This window comes from Oryctolagus cuniculus, chromosome 3, assembly GCF_051225735.1.
Source record: "Oryctolagus cuniculus isolate XC-2025 breed Fujian yellow rabbit chromosome 3, ASM5122573v1, whole genome shotgun sequence".
In the NCBI taxonomy this organism is placed as follows: Eukaryota; Metazoa; Chordata; class Mammalia; order Lagomorpha; family Leporidae; genus Oryctolagus; species Oryctolagus cuniculus.
Genome location: NC_142869.1, coordinates 173,971,494 through 173,982,007, shown reverse-complemented (window position 1 = coordinate 173,982,007; position 10,514 = coordinate 173,971,494). Strand labels below are relative to the sequence as shown.

The 10,514-nt window shown below is 43.8% G+C and overlaps 2 non-coding genes across 2 annotated transcripts; both read left to right on the top strand.

Moving 5' to 3' along the window:
- The first annotated feature begins 345 nt into the window (after positions 1-345).
- Positions 346-417, top strand: TRNAC-GCA (transfer RNA cysteine (anticodon GCA)). The gene has a single exon. It is a non-coding gene; the product is annotated as a tRNA-Cys (tRNA).
- Positions 418-4,789: 4,372 nt separating this feature from the next.
- On the top strand, positions 4,790-4,861 carry TRNAC-GCA (transfer RNA cysteine (anticodon GCA)). Its single transcript has one exon. It is a non-coding gene; the product is annotated as a tRNA-Cys (tRNA).
- The last annotated feature ends 5,653 nt before the right edge of the window (positions 4,862-10,514 follow it).

Here is a 10,514-nt window from a genome sequence, read left to right as displayed (position 1 = left end):
ATGGGGGAGCGGGAGAGACAGACAAGGCTAGGGCAAGTTTGCTGTTGGTAGAACTTGCTAAGGGGAGGAGGGGAGAAGCGACTCACTTCTCAGCAATGATTTTCCAAACAGCTGCCTTCCAAGTGGTTCCAGGAAAGATAAGTTGGTGACACTGAGCCGAGAAAGCTTCTGGGGGCCAAAGTGGGGACGGGGTGTTTCTGAAGAGGGCTAAAGGATGCTAATTTGCTATGAGGCAAAATCTCTATGTCATCATAACTTTCTAAGAGTTAATAAAAACCTCAGTGCCCAGGTGTGGGTGCTGCAACACAGATGAAAAGGCATTTACGAGACTCCACCTCCAGGCAAGGGGGTATAGCTCAGGGGTAGAGCATTTGACTGCAGATCAAGAGGTCCCTGGTTCAAATCCAGGTGCCCCCTGAAGGACTGTGCTTTTAGTCCCTGACACACACCAAATGGTGCCCTCAGGTTGCCCATGTGACTAGCAATAGTAGTTTAAGGAGGGGAAGCCGAGGGAGAGTGGGTAGAAAGGAATCTAGTCTACTTAACTCCTGGGCAAGGGCAATGGGGAGTTCTAGCGCCAGACGATGTGTGGCCTCAAGCCCTTGATTGTAACATTCTTCTCTTTTCTTGGAGGAACATAACACACAAGTGCAGACTACAGTCAAGTTTCTGAATGTGTCCGAGCACCAGAACTACCTAGAATTTGTGATTAAGTTTATGGGTTTCCTTGCTGGCGAGAAATGAGCCAGGGCCTGAGAAGGCTGATTTTTTTTCTAGCAGCGCCTCCTTCTGCTTCTCCTCCCACACCACAGAAACACCAGGCCATCTCCTGGGCTGTCACAATCAGCATCCACTTGTAACGCAAGTCTACCACGTGCCAGTTACCAATAGGCAATTTCTACCACTTGCTTGGGTCCAGAGAGACAGAACACTCACATGGAAGTTACACGGGGCAACTATTCCTCACAGATGGCCAGCGAGGGGCAACAGAAGCCTAACGTATGGTGAGCTGGTCCCCCAAGGCTCAGGAGAGCTGCACAGGATGGATGGCATCTCTTCTGCACGTGCCCCATGTCACACCATGGCCGAAGGACCACAGAGCCCTCGGCTTTGAGTTTTACACCTTGGAGGCACTGGGATCTCTGGGCAAGAGCACTACAGACACCCTCTCCCAGGAGTGCCAGGGACAGAATCTGGGTTGCTGTGGACAGTTCCGTTTTATTTCAGCATGTTGTACCTCCAGAACACACTACATTTATGCGAACTACAAGCAAGGAAGGGGAGGAGAGCTGAGTTGGTCAAGGCCATCTAGGGATTTGTCCTGCATCACAGGGCTGGCTCATCCTAAAAGCCTTATAGGATAACATTAGTGGTTTCCAAGCTGATGTCTTTTGCACCCCGGAGAGGAGAGGCTGTAGGGCTGTGGGCTCATGGGTGGGAAGACATTGGAGACTGGTGGGGAGGAGGAGAGTAGGAATAGACTTAGTTTGCAGTGGAGCTGTTTTTACAGAAACACAGGTGTGGGTGAAACTGCACAGGAGCAAGCAAAGTCCAACGTTTGCCGGCAGGTCAGGTGGGCTCTTGTTGAAATCCACATGCCTCCCACCCCCTTCAACTTCTTACTTACTGAACAAGTCCCTTCCACCTCTGGGTCCTGTGATACTGCAGTCTTCCTGCCAGGAGAGAGGAGAGATGGTTCAGCCCTTTCCCAGAAAGCCTCCCCAGCTTCTCTAGCCCTGCGTGCTTCTCAGTCCCCCCACAACGCTGATCCCTAGGGCCTGCAGCTCTCATCTGCCTGGGGCAGTCTTGGATCAAGCACAGGCTTAGGGCTTGGGGCACCTTGACTGCTCTCCAGTCCCTGCCTGCAGGACAGCCTAGCACTGAGATGTTTCTGGAGCAGGCCCATGGTCTCAGCTGCTCCATCCCATACTGTTCTGGCAAGGTCTGGACAGAGAGGGGACTAAAGGGTGGGCAGTGAGGGGTCTGCTCACTGTGACTGCTCGGAAATGTCTCTGACATCCAAGGACCTAGGAGCCACCCGCAGCCAGGTCTCCTTCGCTACTGCAGCCTGGAGTTACTTCCCTGCCCGCAGTGTCTGCTCGCAGACTGCAGCATGTGCTTCCAGTGGGAACGCCAGCAGTGTGCCCAGAGGACGTGCACTTCCCCTGTAAGCAGCGGAGACTTCCAGTGCCCACAGGAAGTGAGCTGCCTTCCGTTTTCTCAGGAAGATGAGCAGGTGACTGGCTTGCATGCCAACCTATGGAATGTGGGAGAAGGCCCGCGATGGCCCGGGCTGGGGTGGGGGTGGTTGCTTCACTGCTGTCCTAATCTGTACTCAGTTATTCTCCAAGGTAGGGTCCCCCCAGGGGTCTGTTGTCCCTTGTGGGAACTCCGTGAAGCCACTTCGTTACAGAACAGGGGGCTTTTGTTCAGTTCACCTCTGCAAGCTACAGAGGTTCGTGCCCTGTTTGAGACCACTTGAGATTCTCGTGTGGGATGCAGCAGGTCTCTCTTATCCATTCCACCCCACTTCACTTGTGCCCTTCAACTTCTCCACACACTGGAAAGCAACCGCTAAAAGCAAAAATTTGAAGCCAACCCATATAACCCCAGCAGATTCACACGTCCCACCAACACAGCAGACGAGGCCAATCCCAGCAGTCACTTGCTGGAGTAAACCAGCAGACAGAAGTCTCTCTATCCCCCTCCCCCTGCCTCTCCCTTTCTCTCTCTAATTCTGCTTTTCAAATAAATAAAATACATCTTTTAAAGAAAGATTGTGGAAGATCTTAAACATTCAAAGAAAACTAATTAGTTGAAAACATAAAACTATTACTAATTTCAGGAAAACCAAAAGGTTCTATCAGAACTCTTTGTTCTACTTAATGTTATGTAAATCAACCATGAACACTATTAAGTAATCATAATGATAAAAACATAGGAGGCCATTTAACCAAAAATTGAGATATAAATGTCTTGGAAAATGGAGAACTCATATGAATTATAATCTTCATCTATAGAAGTATGTAAGTTAATGATACTTAAACCCAAATTAGACATAGTATATTATGGTATAGTAATATTATATTTTAAAGTTACAGACGCAAACAGACTAGAAGAAATTGTCAAAAGGGTGGACCAGTGGTTTAGTGCGGGTGGTAGGAAGGAAATACAAAGGATTGGGGCTTTTATAAGTTTAAAAACAATTTAAAAACTAGTGGCACAATAAATAAAAACATATGTAACACCTATAACATTCATATACTGAGGATGGGAGTAGAGCTCAAGAGTAGAGCTTTTCCCCATAGTTCCAGAGTCCCCTGGCTCAAATCTAGAGGTCCTGTGCAGCCTTCTTGCTGTGTTGTCTCCATGACGCCTTCACAGGGGCTGATAAGTTCACCAATTTCCCCAACTGCCACCCTCTGGATTTAATGCGCGGCTATCTTCAGATGTAGGTACTGCATGTGCCTCAAGAGGCTGGGCAGAATATCTTCAAACTGCTGTTTTGTAGTGCGTAACAAGAGGAAACCAGGCATGCAAATCCTAAAACCCTTCCAGTAGTAAGTGGCAGTGTTTCTCCCAGCTGCCGCTGTGACCACAAACTGAGGAAGAGGGGAGAGATGTGTGTGCAGGCGTGTGACAGGTAGGGGGTCCTGAGGACCTTGGAAGTACCTTTGTGGGGTGAACTTGTGGAGGAGTCAGTGGCTGATCTTGCCTACTCTCTAGAAGTAGAAAGTTCAAATGTGTTGCAGGAGTGTGGGTGTGATTATGAAGGTGAAAGGTGCTTATTAGACACCCATATTAAGTAGGGGGATATAGTTCAGGGGCAGAGCATTTGACTGCAGACCAAGAGGTCCCTGGTTCAAATCTGGGTGCCCCCTTCCACATTTGTTTTTTCTATCAACAAAATCTGTGGCTCACATTCCACTTTCCTGGCATCTCTTCTAATTATAATCCTTCCTGGAACTGAAAGCCACAAGTGCACCCTGGCTCAACTATGATCTGGGTAGATACTTTCCCACCTCTCTCTGTACCAACTTTAGTTGGTATCACTGCTCTCATTCCCCATATATGAGTATTCCAAAAATTTCATGGAAATGGAATTAAAATATAAATTCATTTGGGTTCAAAAAATTAGATAGCTGTATATGTAGCAGACTTCCCAGGAATGAACAGGAACTGGTACCCCTAAGTTATCACCCTCCTGTGTCCTTCCCACCACAGAAGTTTGGTGCATAGTAGTAGTGGATAGACTTAGGGACAGATCACAGCTGCCATGTCCTCCATTAAGTGGACCCTTCCCTCTGGAAAACTGGTTTCTCCCACGCCTGCTTCACTTACACACTTGCTTCAGCCTCATAGGTCAAAAGCCTGGTGGGGCTGCTCTAGCAAGGGAGGGAGAGATTCTGCAATGTTGGTTCTACAAACCCCAACTGTTGGAGCTCTGTGACAGCATCTGAATGACAGTCCATTCTATCTCCATGGAAAGAGGAAAGGCACAGGCTGGATCCCATACAGGAGTGTGCAAATAGTTTTAAAGACCCTTGGTTAACTCTTGGACAAAATAAAAAAATCAATGGGAAATGGGCTGGGGTATCTGCATGCAACTTCTCTTTTTTTCTCACTGATGACCCCACCCAGGACAGGTCTAGAAAGTTGCAGAGATGACAGAAGCTGTTTTGCTATGACTCATGTTTGAGAGCTTCCAGGTCAATCTTGAAAGGGAGCTATAATTTAACTTTACAGAGCTGTGTGTTGAAAGGTATAAACCAGGTAATACTGGCACCAAGGGGGCATAGCTCAGGGGTAGAGCATTTGACTGCAGATCAAGAGGCCCCTGGTTCAAATCCAGGTGCCCCCTTATTTGCACATAATTTTGGTAGCTAAATTCATCCAGGTGGATTCTCACTGAGGCTTGGGAGATCTCCACTGCTCTGGGTTTGTAGAAACAATCCTAAAGCCTCCCTCTTATGGCTGGGGCTACACTGGCCCATCTCTTATGTGTATGGAGCCTATCTCCTTGATACCATTACAATCACCCAAGCGCTGCGAGGGCTGCCCTGACTTGGAATTCCCCACTTTGTTGTGGCAGTGTGCACACAGCAGGTCTCAGAAGCTGCTCCACAGACAGCCCTTCCCACCTCCTTGTTTCCCCTCCACAGCACACCTTAGAGCCAATGCTCCCAGTCCAGGGGAAATAGTACTCGGTTTGGTCCAGGACTGGCTGCTGAGTGACGAGCTGCATTTCTGAGTTACTGGATTCTTAATGGTCAGGCTAAGGTTCGGAGGGCAGAGACTTTACCCCCATGAGGTTGTGCTAACAAGGACAAACACAGCTTAGATGTGAAGACTTGAAGGAGGCTGAGGACACCAGGGGAGTTGCAGTTGAGTTTCTGACACTGACTTAGTAAACACTGTTTATTGAGGAGGTGCCAAGCAGTTTGCCAAGCTCTGGGTTAGGAAGACTAGTTTGCTCCTTGCATGCATCAAGCAGCCATAGGAAAACCTCAAAATTAGATGCAGAGCAAGCATTTGATAAAATACAACATCTTTCAAGATAAAAACCTTAAGCAAATTGGGTATAGAAGGAACATTCCTCAGTGTGATCAAGGCAATATATGACAAGCCCACAGATAGCATCATATTGAATAAGGAAATTGGAAGCATTTCCACTAAGATCCACAACCAAAGACGCCCACTTTCAACACTGCTATTCAATATAGTTCTGGAAATTTTAGCTAGAGCCACGAGGCAAGAAAAAGAAATCAAAAGGACACAAATTGGAAAAGCAGGAAGTCAAATTATCCCTGTTTACAGATGACATGATCCTATATATAGGGAAATCATAAGACTCCACTAAGAGACTGCTGGAACTCACAAGAGTTTGGTAAAGCTGCAGGGTATAAAATCAACACACACACATACAGGAATCAATAGCCTTTGTACACATAAAAAATGCTATGGCTGAGAAAGAACTTGCAATGTCAGTACCATTCACAATAGCTACAAAAAATTTAAATACCTTGGAATAAATTTAACCAAGGATGAGAAACATCTATACAATGAAAATCAACAAAATATTAAAAATAGAAGAAGCAAAAAATGGAAAAATCATCCATGCTTGTGGATTTGAAGAATTAATATCATCAAAATGTCCAATGTACCCAAAGCAATTACAGATTCAATGTGATTCCAATCAAAATACCAAGACATTCTCCTCAGATCCAGAAAAAAACAATGCTAAAATTTATATGGAAACACAAGAGCTCCTGAATAGCTAAAGCAACCTTACACAACAAAAATAAAGCCAGAGGCATCACAATACCAGATTTCAAGGCATACCTCAGGGCAGTTATAATCAAAACAACCTAGTACTAGTGCAAAACCAGACATGTAGACCAACAAAACAGAAATCCCAGAAATTAATCTATACAGCTGCAGACAACTAATCTTTGACAAATGAGCTAAAATCAATCCCTAGAGAAAGGACTGTCTCTTCCACAAATGTTGTTTGGAAAATTGGATCTACGCATGCAGAAGTATGAAACAAGAACTGTACCTTACAATTTATACAAAAATCAACTCATAATGGATCAAGGATCTAAATCTATGACCCGACACCTTCAAATTACTGGAGAACATTGGGGAAACCCTGCAGGACATTGGCATAGGCAAAGACTTCTTGGAAAAGACCCCAGAAGCACTGGCAATAAATGCAAAAATAGACAAATGTGACTTTAGTGTATGTGCTGTGAAAGCAAGCATGACACATGCGATTACATCAAGCTAAGAAGCATTTGCAACGCAAAGGGTAATATCTGCACACTATGCAACTGGTAAAGGATTAATATCCAGGATCTATAAAGAGCTCAAGAAACTCAACAAAATGAACAATACAGTTAAGAAATGAGCAAAGGACATGAACAGGCATTTTTCAAAGGCTGAAATCCAACAGACACATGAAAATATGCTCAGGATCACTAGCCATCAGGGAAACACAAATAAAAGCCACAATGAGGTTTCACCTCACCTCAATTAGAATGGCTATCATCCAAAAATCAAAAGATAATAAATGCTGGTGAGGATGTGGGGAAAAGGGTATCCTAATACACTAATGGTGAGAATGTAAACTAGTACAACTGTTATCAAAGACAGTACGGGGGATTCTCCCCAAACTATTCATTTTTACAATCCTTATATCTATTAATGGAGTTAGCTATTTAATCAGTCCAACCCCGTATATCTAACTGTTCAGAATTAATCTCAGCCTTACTTCCTAAGCATCCCAGCCCTGAGTAATGTGGACATTTGGAGAGTTAACTAGGATGCAGGATCTCTCTCTTGGTCTCACTCTCATTATTGTACTGACTTTCAAATAAATATTTTAGAAGGTGAGAATCAGAAGTTTCTCTTAAATCACACCAAATTTTAGATATGTCTCCCAGTCAGGTTTCCCCACCCTTGCTGGGGTTCTTTTCAGGCACTATACTTCTGGGTACATACTAAAATGGAATTAAGAAAAAATAAAATGAAAAGTTAACATATTTGTACTGGGTACATACTAAAATAGAATTAAGAAAAAATAAAATGAAAAGTTAACATATTTGTCCTGTCTTGAAATTGATCTACTTTAATTTTATGGTTAGTATCTTTTATATTGAAATATTTGCTAGAATTAATTTTCACTGGTCAAACGGGGAAATCTTTGTAATATAACACATGAACATAGTGATTTTAATTCTTTTTTTTAACTTTTATTTAATGAATATAAATTTCCAAAGTACAGCTTATGGATTACAATGGCTTCCCCCCCATAACGTCCCTCCCACCCGCAACCCTCCCCTTTCCCACTCCCTCTTCCCTTCCATTCACATCAAGATTCATTTTCGTTTCTCTTTATATACAGATCAGTTTAACATACATTAAGTAAAGATTTCAACAGTTTGCTCCCACACAGAAACATAAACTGAAAAATACTGTTTGAGTACTAGTTATAGCATTAAATCTCAATGTACAGCACATTAAGGACAGAGATCCTACATGAGGAGTAAGTGCACAGTGACTCCTGTTGTTGTCTTAACAAACTGACACTCTTGTTTATGGCATCAGTAATTACCCTAGGCTCTTGTCAAGAGTTGCCAAGGCTATGGAAGCCTTTTGAGTTCTCCAACTCCAATCTTATTTAGACAAGGTCATAGTCAAAGTGGAAGTTCTCTCCTCCCTTCAGAGAAAGGTACTTCATTCTTTGATGACCTGTTCTTTCCACTGGGATCTCACTCACAGAGATCTTTCATTTAGTGTTTTTTTTTTTTTTTTTTTTTTTTGCCAGAGCGTCTTGGCTTTCCATGCCTGAAATACTCTCATGGGCTTTTCAGCCGGATCCGCATGCCTTAAGGGCTGATTCTGAGGCCAGAGTGCTGTTTAGGACATCTGCCATTCTATGAGTCTGCTGTGTATCTCGCTTCCCATGTTGGATTGTTCTCTCCCTTTTTTATTCTATTGGTTAGTATTTTCAGACACTAGTCTTGTTCATGTGATCCCTTTGACTCTTAGTCCTATCATTCTGACCAATTGTGAACAGAAATTGATCACTTGCAGTCCTTTATGTTTCAATGAACTAAATGAGGTCTAATTTTGCTCAGAATTTTTAAGCATGTTTTCTGTGACATTCAAGGTGTAGTTGTAAATGTATGCAACATAATGCTTTTGAGTTAGTTTCTGAGAGGTAATATAGTTTCATCAGAAGTATTTTCTCTGGGTTTGTTTGCTCATCTGTAAGACAACAGAGATGGGCTGCAGGATCTCTCAGCTTCCTTATGAGTCTAAGAAGTTATTCTTTGATTCGATGGTGGGTAACAGATTTGCTCTTCCTTCAGTAGTCAAATAGTGATCAACATTCTCCATTAAATCACTGTAGTGGTGTTAGCCTATTATTTAGGCAGAAAAGTGGGACTGATTAGCCTATAGAAAATTTAATAACTTTGACCTTGCCAAATGAAATAAACAGACTTAATTTTTCATAAACTTGTAACAGAACCTACTGGAAGGTAATCAGTATCTAAAAATTTAGTAATTTATTTCAAATAAATTTACTATCAAGTAACATGGGGTCCATTGGGAGAAAAAAACTCAATTTTATAAAACCTTTTTAAGGTCATTCATTACTGAATGTATAATGGCAAACTTTTATTTATTTAAAAAAATATTTATTAGAAAGGCAAAGTTACAGAGAAGCAGAGGCAGAGAGTGTCTTCTATCCACTGGTTCACTCCTCAGATGGCCACAATGGCCAGGGCTGTGCAGATCCGAAGCCAGAAGCCAGGAGCTTTTTCCAGGTTTCCCACGTGGGTGCAGAGGCCCAAGGACCTGGGCCATCTTCCACTGCTTTTCCAGGCCTTAGCAGAGCTGGATCAGAAGTGGAGCAGCCGGGACTTGAATTGGCACCCTATATGGGATGCCAGCACTGCAGGCAGTGGCTTTACCTACTACGCCACAGTGCCGGCCCCTCAAACTTTTCAAAAATATATTTTTTTTAATAGTACCTTGGAACAAGAATCTGTTACTTCATAAACAGATTATTCCTAAATATCCATAGTTCTTTGGTAGTTTCAATGTAACTTATCCATAAAAGTAAACTTTTACTATAAAGACCAACCTTCTCTTATTCTACCATCCTAAAATTTTAAATGTTCCAAACATTTAACTTTGGATGCATTGTATGATGTTTTGTGGGTTTATTTTCCTTTTTTTTTTTTTAAAAAAGATTTATTTATTTATTTGACAGGTAGTTACAGATAGAGAGACAGAGAGAAAGGTCTTCCTTCCGTTGGTTCATCCCCCAAATGGCCGCCACTGCCGGCGCCGCGCCAATCCGAAGCCAGGAGCCAACTGCTTCTTCCTGGTCTTCCATGTGGGTGCAAGGGCCCAAGCACTTGGGCCATCCTCCATTGCCTTCCTGGCCCACAGCAAAGAGCTGGACTGGAAGAGGAGCAACCGGGACTAGAATCCGGTGCCCATATGGGATGCCGGCGCTGCAGGCAGAGGATTAACCAAGTGAGCCATGGCACCAGACCCAAACTTAATAATGATAGAAGGTGGTAACTGACTTTGAGGCTGAATGGGAGGGTTAACCAGGGGCTGGGGGTCCACTTAGCATTGTGAGGTGCTCCCATCCTCTCAATCTATCTCAGGCTTTAGGGCTCAACTCCCAAGGCAGAGCACCCAAAGCAGCTGGTGCTGCAAATCTCATTGCTGTCTCCATGGGTGGGCAGGCTTGTGGGGTGGAGAGAGGATCTTCTGTACCCTGCGACTGTGGGAGCCTTGCATGCTGTGACTGTGGGAATCCTGTGACTGCACAATAGGATGTAGGGATGTCGCTGGGTCTCTGGGCAGTGACTGTGTATGGCATCAGTGGCTCAGAGCTCACTGACTGAGAAGTACTCTGGGTAGCAGGTGGAAGCCAAGTTTGATCAAAATTTTGCTGAGTAATCTCAGAAACGAAAAATCTATCTACA